Source organism: Bufo bufo, chromosome 4, assembly GCF_905171765.1.
Source record: "Bufo bufo chromosome 4, aBufBuf1.1, whole genome shotgun sequence".
In the NCBI taxonomy this organism is placed as follows: domain Eukaryota; kingdom Metazoa; phylum Chordata; class Amphibia; order Anura; family Bufonidae; genus Bufo; species Bufo bufo.
This window is the reverse complement of record NC_053392.1, coordinates 23,983,474-24,007,092: the sequence shown is the minus strand read 5'-3', so window position 1 is coordinate 24,007,092 and position 23,619 is coordinate 23,983,474. Positions and strand designations below refer to the sequence as shown.

The window sequence follows — 23,619 nt, the reverse complement described above, 5'->3', positions numbered from 1 at the left end:
TCCCACAGAGGACAGCTTGTCCTTACCTCTGGGCAGCCTGGCACACATGAGCAACTACATGCTGCAGTGCCTGCGCAACGACAGCAGAGTTGCCCACATTTTAACGTGTGCTGACTACTGGGTTGTCACCCTGCTGGATTCCCGGTACAAAGACAATGTGCCCACCTTACTTCCTACACTGGAGCTTGATAGGAAGATGCGCGAGTACAAGCGCACGTTGGTAGACGCACTACTGAGAGCATTCCCAAATGTCACAGGGGAACCAGTGGAAGCCCAAGGCGAAGGCAGAGGAGGAGCAAGAGGTCGCCAACGCAGGTGTGTCACGGCCAGCTCCTCTGAGGGCAGGGTTAGCATGGCAGAGATGTGGAAACGTTTTGTCACCACACCACAGCTAACTGCACCACCACCTGATACGGAACGTGTTAGAAGGATGCAACATTTCACTAACATGGTGGAACAGTACCTGTGCACACCCCTCCATGTACTGACTGATGGTTCAGCCCCATTCAACTTCTGGGTCTCCAAATTGTCCACGTGGCCAGAGCTAGCCTTTTAGGCCTTGGAGGTGCTGGCCTGCCCGGCGGCCAGCGTTTTGTCTGAACGTGTATTCAGCACGGCAGGGGGCGTCATTACAGACAAACGCAGCCGTCTGTCTACAGCCAATGTGGACAAGCTGACGTTCATAAAAATGAACCAGGCATGGATCCCACAGGACCTGTCCATCCCTTGTGCAGATTAGACATTAACTACCTCCCCTTAACAATATATTATTCTACTCCAGGGCACTTCCTCATTCAATCCTATTTTTCTTTTCATTTTACCATTATATTGCGGGGCAACCGAAAGTTGAATGAACCTCTCCTCTGTCTGGGTGCCTGGGCCTAAATATGTGACAGTGGCCTGTTCCAGTGGTGGGTGACGTGAAGCCTGATTCTCTGCTATGACATGAAGACTGATTCTGTGCTGACATGAAGCCAGATTCTCTGTTACGGGACCTCTCTCCTCTGTCTGGGTGCCGGGGCCTAAATATGTGACAGTGGCCTGTTCCAGTGGTGGGTGACGTAAAGCCTGATTCTCTGCTATGACATGAAGACTGATTCTGTGCTGACATGAAGCCAGATTCTCTGTTACGGGACCTCTCTCCTCTGTCTGGGTGCCGGGGCCTAAATATGTGACAGTGGCCTGTTCCAGTGGTGGGTGACGTGAAGCCTGATTCTCTGCTATGACATGAAGACTGATTCTGTGCTGACATGAAGCCAGATTCTCTGTTACGGGACCGCTCTCCTCTGTCTGGGTGCCGGGGCCTAAATATGTGACAGTGGCCTGTTCCAGTGGTGGGTGACGTGAAGCCTGATTCTCTGCTATGACATGAAGACTGATTCTGTGCTGACATGAAGCCAGATTCTCTGTTACGGGACCTCTCTCCTCTGCCTGGGTGCCTGGGCCTAAATATGTGACAGTGGCCTGTTCCAGTGGTGGGTGACGTGAAGCCTGATTCTCTGCTATGACATGAAGACTGATTCTGTGCTGACATGAAGCCAGATTCTCTGTTACGGGACCTCTCTCCTCTGTCTGGGTGCCGGGGCCTAAATATGTGACAGTGGCCTGTTCCAGTGGTGGGTGACGTGAAGCCTGATTCTCTGCTATGACATGAAGACTGATTCTGTGCTGACATGAAGCCAGATTCTCTGTTACAGGACCTCTCTCCTCTGTCTGGGTGCCGGGGCCTAAATATGTGACAGTGGCTTGTTCCAGTGGTGGGTGACGTGAAGCCTGATTCTCTGCTATGACATGAAGACTGATTCTGTGCTGACATGAAGCCAGATTTTCTGTTACGGGACCTCTCTCCTCTGCCTGAGTGCCTGGGCCTAAATATGTGACAGTGGCCTGTTCCAGTGGTGGGTGACGTGAAGCCTGATTCTCTGCTATGACATGAAGACTGATTCTGTGCTGACATGAAGCCAGATTCTCTGTTACGGGACCTCTCTCCTCTGTCTGGGTGCCTGGGCCCTGGGCCGTTTGAAGGAATTTGGGGGCCCCAAGCAAAATAGACATGGAGGTCCCCCCCTCCACGCCCTCCCCACCTTACGCACGCAAAGCCTACAGGAACCACAGTATAGCCATACAGTTTAAGTTCACCCACACATTATATAAATAAAAAAGGAGGTTTACAGTGCAAATACTGCTATTGCATTTAATGTGCATGAAATTTGAACAGTGCCATCCACAGATCCCCCTCCTCTAAACAGTGCCATCCACAGATCTCCCCCTAAACAGTGCCATCCACAGATCTCCCTCTAAACAGTGCCATCCACAGATCCTCCCCTAAACAGTGCCATCCACAGATCCCCCCCCTAAACAGTGCCATCCACAGATCCCCCCCTAAACAGTTCCATCCACAGATCCCCCCTAAACAGTGCCATCCACAGATCTCCCCCCCTAAACAGTTCCATCCACAGATCTCCTCTCCCCTAAACAGTGCCATCCACAGATCTCCCCCCTAAACAGTGCCATCCACAGATCCCTCCTCCCCTAAACAGTGCCATCCACAGATCCCCCCTCCCCTAAACAGTGCCATCCACAGATCCCCCCCTAAACAGTGCCATCCACAGATCCCCCCCAAACAGTGCCATCCACAGATCCCCCCTAAACAGTGCCATCCACAGATCCCCCTCCCCTAAACAGTGCCATCCACAGATCCCCCCCCCTAAACAGTGTCATCCACAGTTCCCCCCCTAAACAGTGCCATCCACAGTTCCCCCCCTAAACAGTGCCATCCACAGATCCCCCCCTAAGCAGTGCCATCCACAGATCCCCCCTAAACAGTGCCATCCACAGATCCCCCCCTAAACAGTTTCATCCACAGATCCCCCCCTAAACAGTTCCATCCACAGATCTCCCCTCCCCTAAACAGTGCCATCCACAGATCTCCCCCCTAAACAGTGCCATCCACAGATCCCTCCTCCCCTAAACAGTGCCATCCACAGATCCCCCTCCCCTAAACAGTGCCATCCACAGACCCCCCCCTAAACAGTGCCATCCACAGATCCCCCCTAAACAGTGCCATCCACAGATCCCCCCTAAACAGTGCCATCCACAGATCCCCCTCCCCTAAACAGTGCCATCCACAGATCCCCCTAAACAGTGCCATCCACAGATCCCCCCTAAACAGTGCCATCCACAGTTCCCCCCCTAAACAGTGCCATCCACAGTTCCCCCCCTAAACAGTGCCATCCACAGATCCCCCCCTAAACAGTGCCATCCACAGATCCCCCCTCCCCTAAACAGTTCCATGATAGCACTGTTTAGGGGAGGGGGGATCTGTGGATGGCACTGTTTAGGGGGAGATCTGTGAATGGCACTGTTTAAGAGGGAGATCTGTGGATGGCACTGTTTAGGGGGGAGATCTGTGGATGGCACTGTTTAGGGGGGAGATCTGTGGATGGCACTGTTTAGGGGGGAGATCTGTGGATGGCACTGTTTAGGGGGGAGATCTGTGGATGGCACTGTTTAGGGGGGAGATCTGTGGATGGCACTGTTTAGGGGGGAGATCTGTGGATGGCACTGTTTAGGGGGGAGATCTGTGGATGGCACTGTTTAGGGGAGGGGGGATCTGTGGATGGCACTGTATGGGGATCTGTGGATGGCACTGCCATCCACAGATCCCCCTACAGTGCCATCCACAGATCCCCCTCCCCGACGCTCACAGCTCATTGCTGAGCTCTTTACTTGGATTATTTGGATATCTTACTTTGTCTTAGCCCCGGTAATAGCAGGCAGTGCGGAGGGCAACGCTCCCTCACTGACGTCACGTGAGTGAGCGCCGCCCCCCGCACTGCCTGCTATTACCGGAGCTAAGACAAAGTAAGATATCCAAATAATCCAAGTAAAGAGCTCAGCAATGAGCAATGATTAAAGTTAAAGTAGTTACTGATTAGTTTATAAATACAGTACAGACCAAAAGTTTGGACACACCTTCTCATTCAAAGAGTTTTCTTTATTTTCATGACTATGAAGGCATCAAAACTATGAATTAACACATGTGGAATTATATACATAACAAACAAGTGTGAAACAACTGAAAATATGTCATATTCTAGGTTCTTCAAAGTAGCCACCTTTTGCTTTGATTACTGCTTTGCACACTCTTGGCATTCTCTTGATGAGCTTCAAGAGGTAGTCCCCTGAAATGGTCTTCCAACAGTCTTGAAGGAGTTCCCAGAGATGCTTAGCACTTGTTGGCCCTTTTGCCTTCACTCTGCGGTCCAGCTCACCCCAAACCATCTCGATTGGGTTCAGGTCTGGTGACTGTGGAGGGCAGGTCATCTGGCGCAGCACCCCATCAATCTCCTTCATGGTCAAATAGCCCTTACTTTCAAAGTTTTCCCAATTTTTCGGCTGACTGACTGACCTTCATTTCTTAAAGTAATGATGGCCACTCGTTTTTCTTTACTTGGCTGCTTTTTTCTTGCCATAATACAAATTCTAACAGTCTATTCAGTAGGACTATCAGCTGTGTATCCACCTGACTTCTCCTCAACGCCACTGATGGTCCCAACCCCATTTATAAGGCAAGAAATCCCACTTATTAAACCTGACAGGGCACACCTGTGAAGTGAAGACCATTTCAGGGGTCTACCTCTTGAAGCTCATCAAGAGAATGCCAAGAGTGTGCAAAGCAGTAATCAAAGCAAAAGGTGGCTACTTTGAAGAACCTAGAATATGACATATTTTAAGTTGTTTCACACTTGTTTGTTATGTATATAATTCCACATATGTTAATTCATAGTTTTGATGCCTTCATTGTGAATCTACAATTTTCATAGTCATGAAAATAAAGAAAACTCTTTGAATGAGAAGGTGTGTCCAAACTTTTGGTCTGTACTGTATACTGCTGTGTGCGGCGTGGCCCTGTATATTCTAACCCCCAGGCAAGCGTCCCTGTCACCATGGGAACGCCTGGGGGTTAGAATATACCATCGGTTTTGAGTTTTTACGATCTCACTGAGCTCGTAAAACTCAGATCCGATGGTATAGTCTAACCCCCAGGCAAGCGTCCCCGTCACCATGGGAACGCCTGGGGGTTAGAATATACCATCGGATCTTCTGAATTACTCAGCCTTAAAGGAAGCAAAACAAGCACCGGCTCTGCTTGGCCCCGGGCCAGCTCGGGGCCCCAAGCAATTGCTTGTTTTGCCTGTCTGTTAGCGACGGGCCTGCCGGGGCCTAAATATGTGACAGTGGCCTGTTCCAGTGGTGGGTGACGTGAAGCCTGATTCTCTGCTATGACATGAAGACTGATTCTGTGCTGACATAAAGCCTAATTCTCTGTTACGGGACCTCTCTCCTCTGTCTGGGTGTCGGGGCCTAAATATGTGACAGTGGCCTGTTCCAGTGGTGGGTGACGTGAAGCCTGATTCTCTGCTATGACATGAAGACTGATTCTCTGCTGACATGAAGCCAGATTCTCTGTTACGGGACCTCTCTCCTCTGCCTGGGTGCCTGGGCCTAAATATGTGACAGTGGCCTGTTCCAGTGGTGGGTGACGTGAAGCCTGATTCTCTGCTATGACATGAAGACTGATTCTCTGCTGACATGAAGCCAGATTCTCTGTTACGGGACCTCTCTCCTCTGCCTGGGTGCCTGGGCCTAAATATGTGACAGTGGCCTGTTCCAGTGGTGGGTGACGTGAAGCCTGATTCTCTGCTATGTTATGAAGACTGATTCTCTGCTGACATGAAGCCAGATTCTCTGCTATGGCATGAAGAGACTGATTCTCTGCTGACGTGAAGCCAGATTCTCTGCTATGGGACCTCTATTCAATTGATATTGGTTAATTTTTTTTTTTTTTTTTTTTTAATTCATTTCCCTATCCACATTTGTTTGCAGGGGATTTACCTACATGTTGCTGCCTTTTGCAGCCCTCTGGCTCTTTCCTGGGCTGTTTTACAGCCTTTTTAGTGCCGAAAAGTTCGGGTCCCCATTGACTTCAATGGGGTTCGGGTTCGGGACAAAGTTCGGGTCGGGTTCGGATCCCGAACCCGAACATTTCCGGGAAGTTCGGCCCGAACTTCTCGAACCCGAACATCCAGGTGTTCGCTCAACTCTAGTTATCAACAAATGCCTTCTTGTAACAAATAAACAAAAGTGATACTCTGCATTCTTTGACTTAGTTGAGCAGCTTCTTGCAGTGATCGGTGTGGATCCAGTTGTCTCGTCCTTCGAACTTCTGAGAGGTCGGCGTCATTAGCAGCACCTGGAATGGCCCAAGATATCTCGGCTCTAGTCCCTTCCTCGGATGTTTCTTTAGCACGACCCAATCACCTGGTTGACTAGAATGAACACTGGTTATTGAGTCTGGGTCCGGAAGAGAACTCCCGAACCCGGTGGTGGACATCAGGTGATAACCCATGGGGCTGCCTGGGGGCATACCTGATGGAATAAAAGGGTTACAGTGGAACATTCAGGCCATGGATCGGCCGTGATTTTTACCTTCTTTGCAAAAATCGAACCCAAGTACCAGCAAAGAAAAGGATTGACATTTGAGAGGTTAGAAAGTTTGAAGATCGTTGTTTTCTGCACCACTTTCCCCCCCTTCTCATCGTCCTTAAAACCAGGACAAAGAGAATCTGGATTAAACATGGTTCATCGTCTCAAGGTTAGATGGAGAGATGACGAAGGGATGAGAGAGATAGAGAAAGAGAAAAGGAGAAAGAGATAGGGTGCTTCTCTTGGACTCTGCAGTCTTTGTGGGACGGGATTACATGACAGTGTTAGTTCGCACTGTCTGGGACTTTTGAATGCCCTGTTGCTGGAGCTCGATGGATTCGTGCAGCCACAGTTCTGCCTTCTGGAGGGAACCATGGCTTTGGAGTCTAGTGGGAAATTCACGGACAAACTTTTCCCAAATCCAGACCTCAAAGGTCCCTTCTTTGGGGATGGTCCACTCTGAACCTACAGTCCATTGGTGCCAATCTTTGAGGGGCTTAACAACTCCTCCTCCATAGATGGATTTCATGTGCTGCTTCGCTGTCCTATAGTCAGAAGTGGTACCCTTCTGTACCCTAAACTCATGCTCGAGCTACAGTTTCCCGTGACCTACGCAAGGAATTTTCCCACGACCTACGCTAGGAATTGTCCCGCGACCTACGCAAGGACTGCCCTGCGACACACGCTGGGCGGCTGTTACTCCCCTTCGTTTGCCTCTGAGGTGCCCTAGGGTTTCTGGCACCGACACACAGACTCCGTTCACCCTAGTTAGACCTCAGGAAAAGGAGTAATCAGTGTAAGGAAAAGGGCTCTCGCCGACACACGGCGGTACTCTGAGTCTCCTAATGAGATATACCAGCCTCGGTTTTGGCTCTGAATAGTGACCTGACCACAGGATAGGGCTTCCAATTGACCTGGAGTGGAAAAAGGGGTGCACAGAGAACACACAGTACCTTCTGTGGAGACGAGGGGTGCACAGAGAACACACAGTACCTTCTGTGGGGACAAGGGGTGCACAGGAAACAAACACACAGTACCTTCTGTGGAGACGAGGGGTGCACAGAGAACACACAGTACCTTCTGTGGGGACGAGGGGTGCACAGGAAACAAATACACAGTACTCCTGTGGGGAATGGGGTTACTCACACAGCTATTGGTATGCCCAGTTGATATATATCACCTTGTATCCTTAAAAAAATGCTCATCAACTCACTTTCCTTTGCCGATATAATTCTATATAGTCAAGCTGAACAGCACACAAAGCCCTTTTTGCAGTGACTGATCAAAAACCTCTCACTCAGCAGCAACCCTTGAATTCAGACAGTAGTTCCCACACAATATCATGAGACCCCCAGTACTCCTAACCAAATCTGCAGAGAAAAGAGAGGGGAAGAAAGAGAAAAAAGAAAAAGAGAAAAGTGCCAAAATATGAAAAACCTAAAAAAATTAATAAAAAGGAAAAAATTAATAATAGGCTAAAAAATAAAAATGGGTTGGTAAATAAGGAGAAACTGAAAGAAACTTCAATATAAACCCCAAAAAATAAAAAATGGATTAGTAAAAGAAGAAGACCTGTAAACAGGAGAGAAAAACAAACATAACAAACTTCAGTTACAGACAGTCCTGCTACATACATTGAGATTCAGTAAAAAGTTAATTTTACCTTAACCCAAAACGCATACAAAAACTAAAACCTCAGGAACACATACAATTGTATAGGACTGAATTAACAAATCAATGTCCTGGAGGGTTCCCCTTAAACCGTACAGGAGAAATTCCTACCCACCCAGTAATTGAAATGTTAGTTTGCCCAGCCCCAAACAGCTTCAGATTCATTTTACCAGAGAAGCAGGATTCAACATCACAAGGTCCCAAAACCGGTTTCTTTCACATTTTAACCGTTCATATTGTGATTTCAAATCTGCTTCACTGATAAATGACCTTGGCTGTCCCTGGGTTCTCTGCCTTTGCAAAGAAGCATGTCTGAGACCATTACCCCACCTTGCTGAATAAACCACTTCACTTCTAGGTGTGGTTCTGGGGTACTTAACATACCTGTGTCTGTTGCCATTAGCAACGTCACAATATCGTGCAATGTGCCCGTATTCCCTGCATGCAAAACAAAGGATAGCTCGCCTCCTTGCATAATACCTAGTCTGGGCACATGGCGATTTGATTTGGCGCACAACATTAACCATCCTAGCATGACTAGACCCCACACTACAATCTGTATTGAGTCCACTTACCACGGACTCATCTGAGGAATCTTCTGGCCTTGTGTTGATACTTCCAACTCCCGGGTCAGACACATTGTCCATCTCCATCCCTGAGTCGGTTCACTATCTGAACCACAATCCTCAGACTTCTCCATGCTTACAGCCCATACATTGCCTCCAATCCCAGACACATTACTCTCCAACGGTTGTTTCAATAACTCTGGCAATTCCCTTACAGCACCCTGTGCTTGCGTCAGGCTTTCAGCTAAACATTCATTTTCCTTGCGCAGCTCAGTTTTACACCCCACAGTACATTCATAATTAGCGCTGGCTTCAGCTGCCTGCTGGACAAGAGTTCTCAATTTAACAATTTCCCCTTTTAAATCTTCCACTTCTCCTTCCAAACTCAGCTTCAGCCTACAAGACTCCTGATATTTATCCGCTATCCACCCAGCAGCAAAAATCAGAGCATACTTGCCTTTCCGTTTGCGCCATTTTTTGGTACCGATCAGGTTTGCTACACAATTCTGAGCCTGCAGCCATGGATCAGTAGATCCCTGCATAGCCTGAAGAATGGCCGCCGTGTCCTTCAATTTTGCTACTTCTTTAAAAATACTTTCCATTGCACAAAAACAAACACCACAATGGTTGCTACAAAAAAACAAAACACTAGTACCAATTTCTAGGAGTTGTCCCAATACTTTTGGCACAGAACCTTTCTACACTGTAGTACCCGTATTAATTATGCCAAACAAGTCTACAATTCAGTGTAACCGCCACAGATATACTGTACAAACATTAAGCAGAATCATCAACTATAGGACGATTTCACCACTAAACTGCCACTAATGCTCACACAATGATTCCTGTATCAGACTGGTCACTCCGCTATACCATAACCGATGCAGCACAAAACTTATCAAAACAAAAGCAAACTGTACATAGAAAGGTTACAAAAAGACAAGATAACTATTCGACAAAACTAACATTTCAGCTCGCTTTCCATAGAATCCTTAACTAAGATGGCCGACAAGCACATGGTAAAGATGGCCGACAAGCACATGGTAAAGATGGCCGACAAGCACATGGTTATCACACAGAGGAAATCAAGATAGTGTGTACAAAATCCAGCAATAAAAACAGTTTCTATATTTCCTGTTCCCTACCCCTTGAAACAAGAGCAAAACCTCCACTCTGTGGGTGATTTACAGGTTAACAATATAAAAATACTTTCTAAATGCTGTCTCTAATGTACAAACACTAAAACCAATTGCTGCCTCTATAAACCTCTATAAAATTGCCTCTTACAAAGTCAAAGTAACATAAAAGTTAAGAAGTTACAAAAAACACAATACCCTGTACTACTCATCATACAATCTCATCATACAACCTCTGTACAATCAACCTACCTTATCCTCACACCCCTTGACGCAGCAGACAACAACCATATACACCAAAAGGTTATTTTAAGTAGATTTCTTTCCCTATATCAGCAGATTGGAGTACACAGATTTAAATTCACAAAGAGCAAAACTTTCTCAAAAATGAGAGTAAGGAAAAGGATATTACCTTATGCCGGCCTTTTTTGGTTTTTGAAAATTAAGCTGTGTCTCCTTTAAGTTCTGCTGATAACGGGGAAAAAATTTAGCTTTCTAATTCGTGGTCGCCAACTGTTGTGGTAAATAATAATAATTGTAATCCGCTCGCATCAAAGTTTGTGTAAGGAAAAAGGTGAGACCCCCTTCCCTCAGCCCCAGTCAGAGAGAGACACCAATGTTACCATCTTGATAGAAAAATTCTGAGAGACTCCTCCCGCCCTTCTCAGTCTGCTCACCTTTTATTTACTAACAAAAGTTGTAAAAGGGGCTGGCCCAAGACAAGGATACAGGAAGTTATAACATTCAGGAAGTGATGTCAAAGGACAGGGCGGGGCAATCAATGTGGCTAGCCAGACAATGCACACACCCCATCCCTGTATAAGGAAGGATGAGTCATGTCCATCGTCTGATCAGCCAGGTGGCCGCCCACCCCCCATCACTGTCAGCATGGACCTCATTCAATACTGCTCAAAGGTGATCAGTATCTAATAAAGATCATTCTACTGGTTCTATGCAGATATGCATGTCCTAAAAGCAGATATGTCTCCAAGCCAATGGGAAGGTTTTCATACTGACGGTTTTGCCACTGGTCCCGATTCAGCCAAAGTACCCTCTTCTAGAGTGCTCCCTGGCTAAATCAGACACAGGGAGACAGATGACAAACTATAAAAACACACACACATCCTAAAGTAAAATGTCTGCATAATAAAATTTCCACAACACAGGTCTCTCGGAATGAAGATCCTGTTGATGGGCATCACAGTGATGTACCACTGATTGGCTGCAGAGGTCACATGACACCTGTCAATAGGGTATTGATTCCCAGAGACCCGGGACCTGCTGAGGTGGCCATGGAGTGATGCTGCTGGGATCCCGCAGCAGGGATCATGTAAGTATGAACCCCACCGCTGGTCCAGCCAAACTGAAAAGGTATGTTAAAAAAGTTTAGTCTTCATAACTCCTTTAAAAATACATACCCAAAAAAGCTCTTCTGGTCTCAACTCCATGTATACGTCAGACTTATAAATATGGTGGAAGAATGAAGTTTAAAGAGGTTGTCCAAATGTAATTTATCCACAGGGCCTGCGAACCCTCAGCTAGGTCATTAGAATAAAATTAAACTTTTATTAAATCCAATTTTTTTACTTTTTATTTTTTGCTTTATAGGCAATTTAATCTGCAATAAATTCCCAATTCTGCTTAGTTGTAAGGTGCTAAAGGTTCAAGTTACCTTGACAGCTAAAACTGAGCCAACAGGGTAAGGACTGCTGACTGCCCCTCCCCTGCCTGAGCTCACACACTGCTCCCCCTCCCCCTATCTTCTGCTTCTACAGGTTAGACTGCTGACGGCTGCACTGACATAATAGGAGAATTGGAGACATTTGAAAATTAATGAGGAACTAAGATGGGAGTCCCCGACCCTTCCCTCCTTTCAATGGTTGATCATTGGCTGAGGACAGAATACGCTAGCATGCTGGAGCACGCCCCATAGTATTACTGATCGCATCCTTGTTTGTGTGTTTGTTTGCCAAGTGGTGTCTTGTCTGTGGGTTGACATGACGCCCAGCACGTCATTATGGGGGTTGGGGGACCTCCATCACTTGCTACTAGCTTACCCTATCATTATGGTGATGTGGGGAATAGGACACATCATCACTGGGGAGGAGATTTAACTTTGATGGCGTGGCAATGCATCCATGTTTACCACACCCAACTTCTATTAGTTTTGCTGCTACATACAGAAACCAGCAGCACACCTGGTCGGAAGTCCCCTGAAACACATTGGGACTTTGATTATTCTAATCCTGGGAACCTGACTAATCCCTTGACAGCAAGGCTGGTACCACCTGGGTCAGGGCTGGACATAGGGCTCCCAGAATAGTGAGGAAATGTCCAGAGGGGTGGCCTTTGTTGGGCAAGGTGCTCTGCTTAGCTGGACGAAATAGTTCAGGCTAGGCTGAGCAGGGTGAGAGGAGGGATAGCCTCATCCTGCTGTTACCTAGAGAAAAGAGACCCGCACTGGGACCCCTTCCTATTCACTATTGCACTCCCACACACTGTCTTGCATCTACAGAAGTGGTAAGACTGCTCCATTTTTATTTATTGAGCACCACTGGGTTAATAATCACTATTTGGATGCAGCATTATGTAAGCAACTGGTATGAAAACTCACTGAAAAAAGTGGCCTAAACGGGTGGAAATGCACCAAACCCAGACACTGTAGTGTGTCTATAACCGGAGGAGCAATTCCTCCGCATGCGGTCCGCAGACAATGGCAATCCCCAACAAAAAATGTGTACAATCGAGGATGCCGGGGCGGACAGCAAGCACTACAAGAACATCTTACACAAACATCTTACACACAGGGTTGATGTTCCTGGAGGGATACACCAAATTGAAAAGGATTTAGGAAAACTAGAGGAATGGTCAAAAATCTGGCAACTAAAATTTAATGTGGATAAGTGCAAAATAATGCACCTGGGGTGTAAAAACCCAAGAGCAGAATATAAAATCAGTGATACAGTCCTAACCTCAGTATCTGAGGAAAGGGATTTAGGGGTCATTATTTCAGAAGACTTAAAGGTAGGCAGACAATGTCATAGAGCAGCAGGAAATGCTAGCAGAACGCTGGGGTGTATAGGGAGAGGCATTACCAGTAGAAACAGGGAGGTGCTTATGCCGCTCTACAGAGCACTAGTGAGACCTCATTTGGAGTATTGTGCGCAGTACTGGAGACCATATCTCCAGAAGGATATTGATACTTTGGAGAGAGTTCAGAGAAGAGCTACTAAACTGGTACATGGATTGCAGGATAAAACTTACCAGGAAAGATTAAAGGACCTTAACATGTATAGCTTGGAAGAAAGACGAGGCAGAGGGGATGTGATAGAAACTTTTAAATACATAAAGGGAATCAACAAGGTAAAAGAGGAGAGAATATTTAAAAGAAGAAAATCTGCTACAAGAGGACATAGTTTTAAATTAGAGGGGCAAAGGTTTAAAAGTAATATCAGGAAGTATTACTTTACTGAGAGAGTAGTGGATGCATGGAATAGCCTTCCTGCAGAAGTGGTAGCTGCAAATACAGTGAAGGAGTTTAAGCATGCATGGGATCGGCATAAGGCCATCCTTCATATAAGATAGGGCCAAGGGCTATTCATAGTATTCAGTATATTGGGCCGACTAGATGGGCCAAATGGTTCTTATCTGCCGACACATTCTATGTTTCTATGTTTCTAAAATGATACATTGTGCATATGAAAAAATATATACATACAAAAAATCACTGCAAAAAATGCACCAAAATGATACACAACTGACAATACTAGCTAATTCCTCAGGCCGATATTAAAACTGAGAACTTAGCCAATATCTTCCAGTCAGGAACATATCGGAGCCCCTCATGCACTACGTCACGGTGTCTCAGCAAGTATGGGGTCCTACCTCTCAACTGTCCGTGGTGTGTGAACAGGGTCTGAACAGTTCTAGAAACCAACTCACAGCCAGGCTCTCCCATGCCTCCATAGTGGTATCACCAATTCACTGTGAGGCAGGATAAAGATGTGAGCCGCAACCACAACAGACCATGTGACACAGAAGCTACCAGGTGCAAAAGAATGTTACCAACAAAATAAAGTGGCACATTCCATACACATAAAGACAAAAACTCACTGAAAAAAGTGGCCTAAACGGGTGAAAATTCTCCAAACCCAGACACTGCAGCGTGTCTATAACCGGGTGAGCAATTCCTCCGCATGCGGTCCGCAGATAACGGCAATCCCCAGCAAAAAATGCTTTGCTGAGTCAAACTTTGTCGATACGAGACTTCGGTGAATAACTTCGGCCTTCGATTCTGCAACTTTAAAAACATATTAAAACTAGTCCCGAGATACTAGTCTGTACTGAAGCCGGCTTCGGTCCCGAGGTACTAGTCTGTACTGGAGCCGGCTTCGGTCCTGAGGTACTAGTCTGTACTGAATCCGGCTTCGGTACCGAGGTACAGGTCTGTACTGAAGCCGGCTTCGGTCCCGAGGTACTAGTCTGTACTGGTGCCGGCTTCGGTCCCGAGGTACTAGTCTGTACTGGAGCCAGCTTCGGTCCTGAGGTACTAGTCTGTACTGGAGCCGTCTTCGGTCCTGAGGTACTAGTCTGTACTGGAGCCGGCTTCGGTAGCGGGGTACTAGTCTGTACTGTAGCCGGCTTCGGTACCGAGGTACTAGTCTGTACTGGAGCCAGCTTCGGTCCCGAGGTACTAGTCTGTACTGGAGCCGGCTTCGGTACCGAGGTACTAGTCTGTACTGGAGCCGGCTTCGGTACCGAGGTACTAGTCTGTACTGGAGCCGGCTTCGGTCCCGAGGTACTAGTCTGTACTGGAGCCAGCTTCGGTCCTGAGGTACTAGTCTGTACTGGAGCCGGCTTCGGTCCTGAGGTACTAGTGTGTACTGGAGCCAGCTTCGGTCCTGAGGTACTAGTCTGTACTGGAGCCGACTTTGGTCCTGAGGTACTAGTCTGTACTGGAGCCGGCTTCGGTACCGGGGTACTAGTCTGTACTGGAACCGGCTTCGGTACCGAGGTACTAGTCTGTACTGGAGCCGGCTTCGGTACCGAGGTACTAGTCTGTACTGGAGCCGGCTTCGGTACTAGTCTGTACTGGAGCCGGCTTTGGTACCGAGGTACTAGTCTGTACTGGAGCCAGCTTCGGTACCGAGGTACTAGTCTGTACTTAAGCTGGCTTTGGTCCCGAGGTACTAGTCTGTACTGGAGCCAGCTTCGGTACCGAGGTACCAGTCTGTACTGGAGCCGGCTTCAGATTGCTGTTTAAAAAAGCCAAAGTTCTTTACCAAGGTCTCTTCAACTTAACAAACAAGAAGCCCATACATTTTATGGTGTACAGATACAGATCTCTGTACAGCATTAAAACTAAATTAGGGAACAAATCGATTCGGTTCATGGATTTGAAGTGCGATTTGCTCAACTCTAATAATCACCCAACTGTGGGATCGCAGGTCTTCTAGTTATATTATGTTTACTTTTGGGTGTCATTTGCATATTCAACCAAGATCTTAATTGACCATGTACTGTCTAAATAATGTTGTCTGAATTTAGCAAAAATTGGGGCACAGGCAGAGGATGGTGGAAAATATGAAAACAAGTATCAAGTCCATGTTAAATTGTTCACCACTCCAGCTGTTTTATCCCGGTCTTCCCTGTGGCGATTTAGCAGCGCTGATGTCATGTCTACAACACCTGACTGCTGCAACCAATCACTGGCCTTCAACAGTGTACCCGTAAGCTAGTGATTGGCTACAGAAGTCATATGTAATTGAGGTGAGGTCATCACTTCAGCCCTACACATAAAGATCAGCCAGGAGGAACAGAATGGTGGTTCATACAAAGGCCGGTCTTGATTTGACACATGTATTTATTCAATGAGTGACTATGTAAATGAAGACTGGCTACACTTGGCCATGATACAACATGTACTAATAAAACTAAGTTAAAGCGGTTGGTCATTTTCTAATATAACTTCAATAAAGCTGTAACGTAGTGGACACTGTCCTAGGAAACCCCAAGCATGTCTTATCTCAGCTTTCTGTTTCAACGTCCCTCTGTTTCCATGGATGGACCTGTAAACTGCAGCCACTGGTGGCCACTGTGTTCCTGGAGATAAAAATGGTGATGGTCACAGCATTTACCCGTGTGGCTCCTGCCATTAATGTTTTCTCTTCTGCTCTTGTGCTGAATGTTATTTAACTCATGCACAAGTAGATGCAGTGGAATCTGCTGGACCTGTTTATATACTGAATGCTTTCAGGGCAAGCCCAGAAGAGGAGATGCTTCCAGGGCAACAGTCATGTAGGTAGATCATGTGACTGGTGCCAATTGACCACAAGCATTAAGATTTGCAGTTCCCACAGAGGGGTTCAGAACTGTACATCTTCAATTGGATGGCCAATACAGTATATAAGTGTTATGTCTGCCAGAGGCAATATACCCTCCCCACAAGCAACAAAGTCCATAGCCATAAACAAGTGTTACCTTTGCTATCATACACAGTACCTTGTGATCCTAAACACAGATGTCTGTCCTCTATCCCTCAGGGGTTCTCCTAGCACACCTGCTTTACTCTGACAGCCATAGGAATGGGTTGTTTTTTTTTCCCTTTCCTTGGTGCCAGATTCTGTCGAGTGTTGATCACGAATATTCGAATTTCAAATTTTTATCGCGAATATAGGTACTTCGAAAATTCGCGAAAATTTTGAATATAGTTATTAGTGTTGATCACGAATATTCAAATTTCAAATTTCTATTGCGAATATAGGTACTTCAAAAATTTTGAATATAGTTATATATATTCGAAATTTCAAATATTCAAATTTTTTCCAATTTTTTTTTTTTTCGATTATTTATCCCTCACTGCTTCTAGCTTGTGGGCCAATAAGAAGGCTGCAATATACTTGACTTTAGGAGTAGTAGTGTTTGCGAATTTTGCTCTATATTCGTTGTTTTTGAATATTCGCTATATTGCTATATATTCTTGTTTTAGAATATTATGAATTATAGCAAGTTATAGCAATATAGAGAATATTCGAAAAAAAAATCGAATAGAGCAATTTAGCTAATATAGTGATATAATCTTCTTTGTCTAATAGTTGTAAGTTGAAAAATTTGCAATAAAGTATTCGAATCCGAAAATTCGAATTCCGAAAATTAGCATATTACACAATCATTACCTTTCCGATTTTTTGAGTAAAAAAATAAATCGTGAATTTTTTGAATTTGCGGCGAATATTCTACAAAATATTCGCGAAATATTGCGAATTCGAATATGACCCCTGCCGCTCATCACTAATTCTGTCAGGCTCACAAACTGTAGCTTCACCCTCAGCTTGAGCCAGACTGATCTGAAAAGGGATTTTGGACACGTTTACTCTGGATATGGACTTGCAGCGCTTTTATCGCAATATGCGACTTAAAGCTTATTTCCATAAGGATAAAGATGATACTAATCAGCATGTCTCTGCAGACTGTGGTATACTGACAGCTAAACAGTTTAACCTTAAAATTAAGAGCACTTTTATGCCTCCCAAAACACACCACCCAGTGGAAACCTTCATTCACCTGATACAGAGGGATGTAGATACACTATTGCTACAGTTTAAACAAGGGGGATTTAAAATTATAAACAATTTGAATAGAGAGGAAACATTTGCACTTAAACATATGTTGGATGACAATTCTCTTATCTTTAATCCTGCTGACAAAGGGGGTGCCTTAGTTGTTTTAGATAAGGAATACTACATAACAGAAATCCTGGGTCAATTGAGGGATAACAACACATACCAAAAAATAGAAACTGATCCGGTTTTTCGTATTAAAGGCCTTATTCAGAGTATTGCTGATAGGGCCAGAGAGGTTGGAGTCATCGATGCCAAATTAGGAGAATTTCTGATTAATCAATACCCGATCACCCCGGTGTTTTACACCTTACCCAAAGTACAGTGGGATGCGAAAGTTTGGGCAACCTTGTTAATCGTCATGATTTTCCTGTATAAATCGTTGGTTGTTACGATAAAGAATGTCAGTTAAATATATCATATAGGAGACACACACAGTGATATTTGAGAAGTGAAATGACCTTTATTGGATTTACAGAAAGTGTGCTATAATTGTTTAAACAGAATTAGGCAGGTGCATAAATTTGGGCACTGTTGTCATTTTATTGATTCCAAAACCTTTAGAACTAATTATTGGAACTCAAATTGGCTTGGTAAGCTCAGTGACCCCTGACCTACATACACAGGTGAATCCAATTATGAGAAAGAGTATTTAAGGGGGTCAATTGTAAGTTTCCCTCCTCTTTTAATTTTTTCTGAAGAGTAGCAACATGGGGGTCTCAAAACAACTCTCAAATGACCTGAAGACAAAGATTGTTCCCCATCATGGTTTAGGGGAAGGATACAGAAAGCTGTCTCAGAGATTTCAGCTTCTGTTTCCACAGTTAGGAACATATTGAGGAAATGGAAGACCACAGGCTCAGTTCAAGTTAAGGCTCGAAGTGGCAGACCAAGAAAAATCCCGGATAGACAGAAGCGACGAATGGTGAGAACAGTCAGAGTCAACCCACAGACCAGCACCAAAGACCTACAACATCATCTTGCTGCAGATGGAGTCACTGTGCATCGTTCAACCATTGGGCGGACTTTACACAAGGAGATGCTGTATGCGAGAGTGATGCAGAGGAAGCCTTTTCTCCGCTTGAGGTGGGCTAAAGCACATTTGGACAAGCCAGCTTCATTTTGGAATAAGGTGCTGTGGACTGATGAAACTAAAATTGAGTTATTTGGCCATAACAAGGGGCGTTATGTATGGAGGAAAAAGAACACAGCATTCCAAGAAAAACACCTGCTACCTACAGTAAAATATGGTGGTGGTTCCATCATGCTGTGGGGCTGTGTGGCCAGTGCAGGGACTGGGAATCTTGTCAAAGTTGAGGGACGCATGGATTCCACTCAGTATCAGCAGATTCTGGAGACCACTGTCCAGGAATCAGTGACAAAGCTGAAGCTGCGCCGGGGCTGGATCTTTCAACAAGACAACGACCCTAAACACTGCTCAAAATCCACTAAGGCATTTATGCAGAGGAACAAGTACAACGTTCTGGAATGGCCATCTCAGTCCCCAGACCTGAATATAATTGAAAATCTGTGGTGTGACTTTAAGAGAGCTGTCCATGCTCGGAAGCCATCAAACCTGAATGAACTAAAGATGTTTTGTAAAGAGGAATGGTCCAAAATACCTTCAACCAGAATCCAGACTCTCATTGGAACCTACAGGAAGCGTTTAGAGGCTGTCATTTCTGCAAAAGGAGGATCTACTAAATATTGATTTCATTTCTTTTTTGTGGTACCCAAATTTATGCACCTGCCAAATTTTGTTTAAACAATTATAGCACACTTTCTGTAAATCCAATAAACTTCATTTCACTTCTCAAATATCACTGTGTGTGTCTCCTATATGATATATTTATCTGACATTTTTTATCGTAACAACCAACGATTTATACAGGAAAATCATGACGATTAACAAGGTTGCCCAAACTTTCGCATCCCACTGTACATAAGTCTATGGCCACCCCTCCAGGGCGTCCCATTGTGGCATCGACTGACTCCATCCTGTCTCGCCCAGCAATCTTTTTAGAAAAGGTGTTGACCCCTTTGACCCAGACATCCTTATCATACATACATGATACAGGTAATTTCTTATCCGAGATTCATCTTCTGACATTAGATAGGGACTGCATATTAGTCACATTGCTATACTTCCATAACACATGAGAAGGGACTTGCAGTCGTTGCAGAACTGTTAGAAGCCAGCACATATGAAGTAAAAGAAAAAAAAAAAATTCTATCAGTCTTGAGTATAGTACTTGAACAAAACTCTTTCCTATTCCAAGATTCTTTTTATCAACAGCTCCGCGGGGCCGCGATGGGATCGAATGTCGCACCGCCGTACGCAAATAGCTATATGTCACATTTTGAGAGTCATTTTGTTTATCCTGACCCACTATACAAACAGCACTGCATCTTTTGGCGTCGTTTCATCGACGACATTTTTTGCGTATGGCGGGGCGACATTCGATCCCTTACGGAATTTGCTACCCACCTGAACTCGATCTGGGCGGAGCTTCAGTTTGTCATGCACTATGACATGTAAAAAATGTCCTTTCTAGATACATGGGTTCTGAAGGGGGAAGGGGTAGATTATATACTGACTTGTTCACAAAGGAGACCGATCTCAATAGCTTACTTCCATTTTCCAGTAGTCATCCGGTCTCTACTAAGAAATCTATTCCTTTTTCTCAATTTCAGCGGGTTAGGAAAATTGTTAGCAATACGGAGGTCTGTGAGACTAGGTTACAGGAAATGGAAAATAAATTCTTAGCCAGAGGTTATCCTAGGCAACTTTTACAAGAACAGAGGAAGAAGGTAGATACTCCAGAAAAAATCAGGACAGAGAAGCAACCGAGCATCCCATTGGTGGTCAAATATCACCCATTGACTCAACAACTAAGGGGAAAACCCTCAGCCATGCGGTGCCAGAAGATGGAAAGGTCGCTACTTGGCCAGAACCACAGAATTAGAAAGCAGGTCACCTCCTAGAGCTTCCCTAATCTGACCCTAATCTGCTATACTGCCAAGTACCAAATCATGTTGCCAGTGGCAACCACACGTGAGGCAACATACCAGCAGCCCTCACCATGTGGTTGACAATAAAACCAAACCGCAGGCAACTGCATGCGGATCCTGAGTCACGACCATGACCATGGTCGTGACAGGTATTGTAAATAAACATTGGCATACAATTTCAAAATCATATCCTCAGATTGAGGAATTTCAGAGACCCCCCATGTTATGTTTTAAAAGGGCTGATAATATTAAAGATAAAATAGTCAGGGCCGACATTGGCAGCAATAAGCGAGATTTAAGAGAGAGTGTGTTGTCCTCTCCCAGACAGGGCACATTCCCATGTCTGAATTGTGTAAATTGCTCAAGTGTGATCAGGGGGACTCATTTCTCACACCCGCATTCTGGGGAGAGAATTCCCATAAGAGGTGTATTCACGTGTGACAGCAGATTTGTTGTTTATATTTTGAAATGTCCATGTGGACTATTATACGTGGGGGAAACCTCTATGAGAATTAAAGACAGGTTGAGCAAACACAAATCTACTATCAGAAAGGGTAATTTATTGCTCCCCGTACCATATCACTTTCATGAAAAAAAGCATACAATAGCACAATTACAAAGAAAAAATGTGGGGGGTTCAGTCAGCACAACCCTGTATGCAGGTGCACATTGTTATGGCGAAATACACATACAAACGCAAAAACACAAATGCAATAGCACTCTGCAACCAGCACTCTGCCCTGCCTCTATGCTGGATGTTGAATGAGGCATTGGTGTACATTTTGGCCAAAGCGTAATAAGCCACTCACCACGTCAAGGTCACCTCTATGAGTGGTCCGTAACACTAGTTCCTACCTATTTATGGGCCATGATAGCCACACAAAGTCCAGGGAGCGCAGGTACAGCATGCACGCCAGGCACACTCTGCTTTTAACCCCTTTTTGTTTTTGCGTTTGTATGTGTATTTCGCCATATCGATGTGCACCTGCATACAGGGTTATGCTGACTGAACCCCCCACATTTTTTCTTTGTAGTATACACTCACCTAAATAATTATTAGGAACACCATACTAATACGGTGTTGGACCCTCTTTTGCCTTCAGAACTGCCTTAATTCTACGTGGCATTGATTCAACAAGGTTCTGATAGCATTCTTTAGAAATGTTGGCCCATATTGATAGGATAGCATCTTGCAGTTGATGGAGATTTGAGGGATGCACATCCAGGGCATGAAGCTCCCGTTCCACCACATCCCAAAGATGCTCTATTGGGTTGAGATCTGGTGACTGTGGGGGCCATTTTAGTACAGTGAACTCATTGTCATGTTCAAGAAACCAATTTGAAATGATTCGAGCTTTGTGACATGGTGCATTATCCTGCTGGAAGTAGCCATCAGAGGATGGATACATGTTCTCATTCTGTTTACGCCAAATTCGGACTCTACCATTTGAATGTCTCAACAGAAATCGAGACTCATCAAACCAGGCAACATTTTTCCAGTCTTCAACAGTCCAATTTTGGTGAGCTCGTGAAAATTGTAGCCTCTTTTTCCTATTTGTAGTGGAGATGAGTGGTACCCGGTGGGGTCTTCTGCTGTTGTAGCCCATCCGCCTCAAGGTTGTGCGTGTTGTGGCTTCACAAATGCTTTGCTGCATACCTCGGTTGTAACGAGTGGTTATTTCAGTCAACGTTGCTCTTCTATCAGCTTGAATCAGTCGGCCCATTCTCCTCTGACCTCTAGCATCCACAAGGCATTTTTGCCCACAGGACGGCCGCATACTGGATGTTTTTCCCTTTTCACACCATTCTTTGTAAACCCTAGAAATGGTTGTGCGTGAAAATCCCAGTAACTGAGCAGATTGTGAAATACTCAGACTGGCCCGTCTGGCACCAACAACCATGCCACGCTCAAAATTGCTTAAATCACCTTTCTTTCCCATTCTGACATTCAGTTTGGAGTTCAGGAGATTGTCTTGACCAGGACCACCCCCCTAAATGCATTGAAGAAACTGCCATGTGATTGGTTGACTAGATAATTGCATTCATGAGAAATAAAACAGGTGTTCCTAATAATTTTTTAGGTGAGTGTATATTGGAGGCGTGGCGATCTCCATGCAGTCATGCACACCTGACCAGTTAGTCTGCCCTGGAGGCTGGTTTTAAAGTCAGTATAAAACTGAGTCTACTTTTACAGCGCCTACCAGTAGCCATTTGGCTCCAGGAGAAGTATATAGTGGGCTCAGCATGCATGTTGGTACTTGCATCCATGGATCCGATCAAAGCTGTCACGGCACCGGACGGGGTTAAAAGCAGAGTGTGCCTGGCGTGCATGCTGTACCTGTGCTCCCTGGACTTTGTGTGGCTGTCATGGCCCATAAACAGGTAGGAACTAGTGTTACGGACCACTCATAGAGGCGACCTTGACGTGGTGATTGGCTTATTACGCTTTGGCCAAAATGTACACCAATGCCTCATTCAACATCCAGCATGGAGGCAGGGCGGAGTGCTGGTTGCAGAATAGCACAATTACGTTACCAGGTGATTGAAGGTGTTCCACTACCTCGCCACGGTGGCGATCAAAATAAATTACTTTTGCAAAAAGAAGCGTATTGGATCCATCGTTTGCTAAGGATGGAGCCAAGAGGCTTAAACCGTGAATACAACATAAGCAGTCTGATCTGATACTTAAAATCCCTTTGCTTCTTTTCTTTTCAGCGGAATTAACTATGGGACTTTTCTCATTGCAACAAATGGAGATACAATGGAGTTCCTTTTTTTTTTTTTTTCATTCTTTTTGTTATTTAAGACATCTTCTGAGGATACTTGTGTATAGTCTGATGAGAGCACATTTGAGTGCTGAAACGCGTCACTATGAATTAATATGTGACTGAAATTAAGTTCTGCATCAAAGGAATCAAGCGCGAATGCTGGTCCTTCCTTTACAGCTGATCTGAAAAACGGTCTCCATGCCAGATATTAGCTTTTTGCTGCTTATAGGCAACAATTTGGGATTACACCGTGCATAGCACATTAACCCTTAATAGCAAATGTTAAACACCTGTGTCTTGAGGTGTTACTTTACTTTCTTCACCACCCCTTTACTGGTATATTATTGTGACCATTTTT

At 45.1% G+C, this 23,619-nt stretch overlaps 1 protein-coding gene across 1 annotated transcript in view; it reads left to right on the top strand.

The window, feature by feature from the left end:
- Positions 1 to 23,619, top strand: part of LOC120998908 (vomeronasal type-2 receptor 26-like) — a 125,024-nt gene that overhangs the window by 36,633 nt on the left and 64,772 nt on the right. The window lies entirely within an intron of this gene.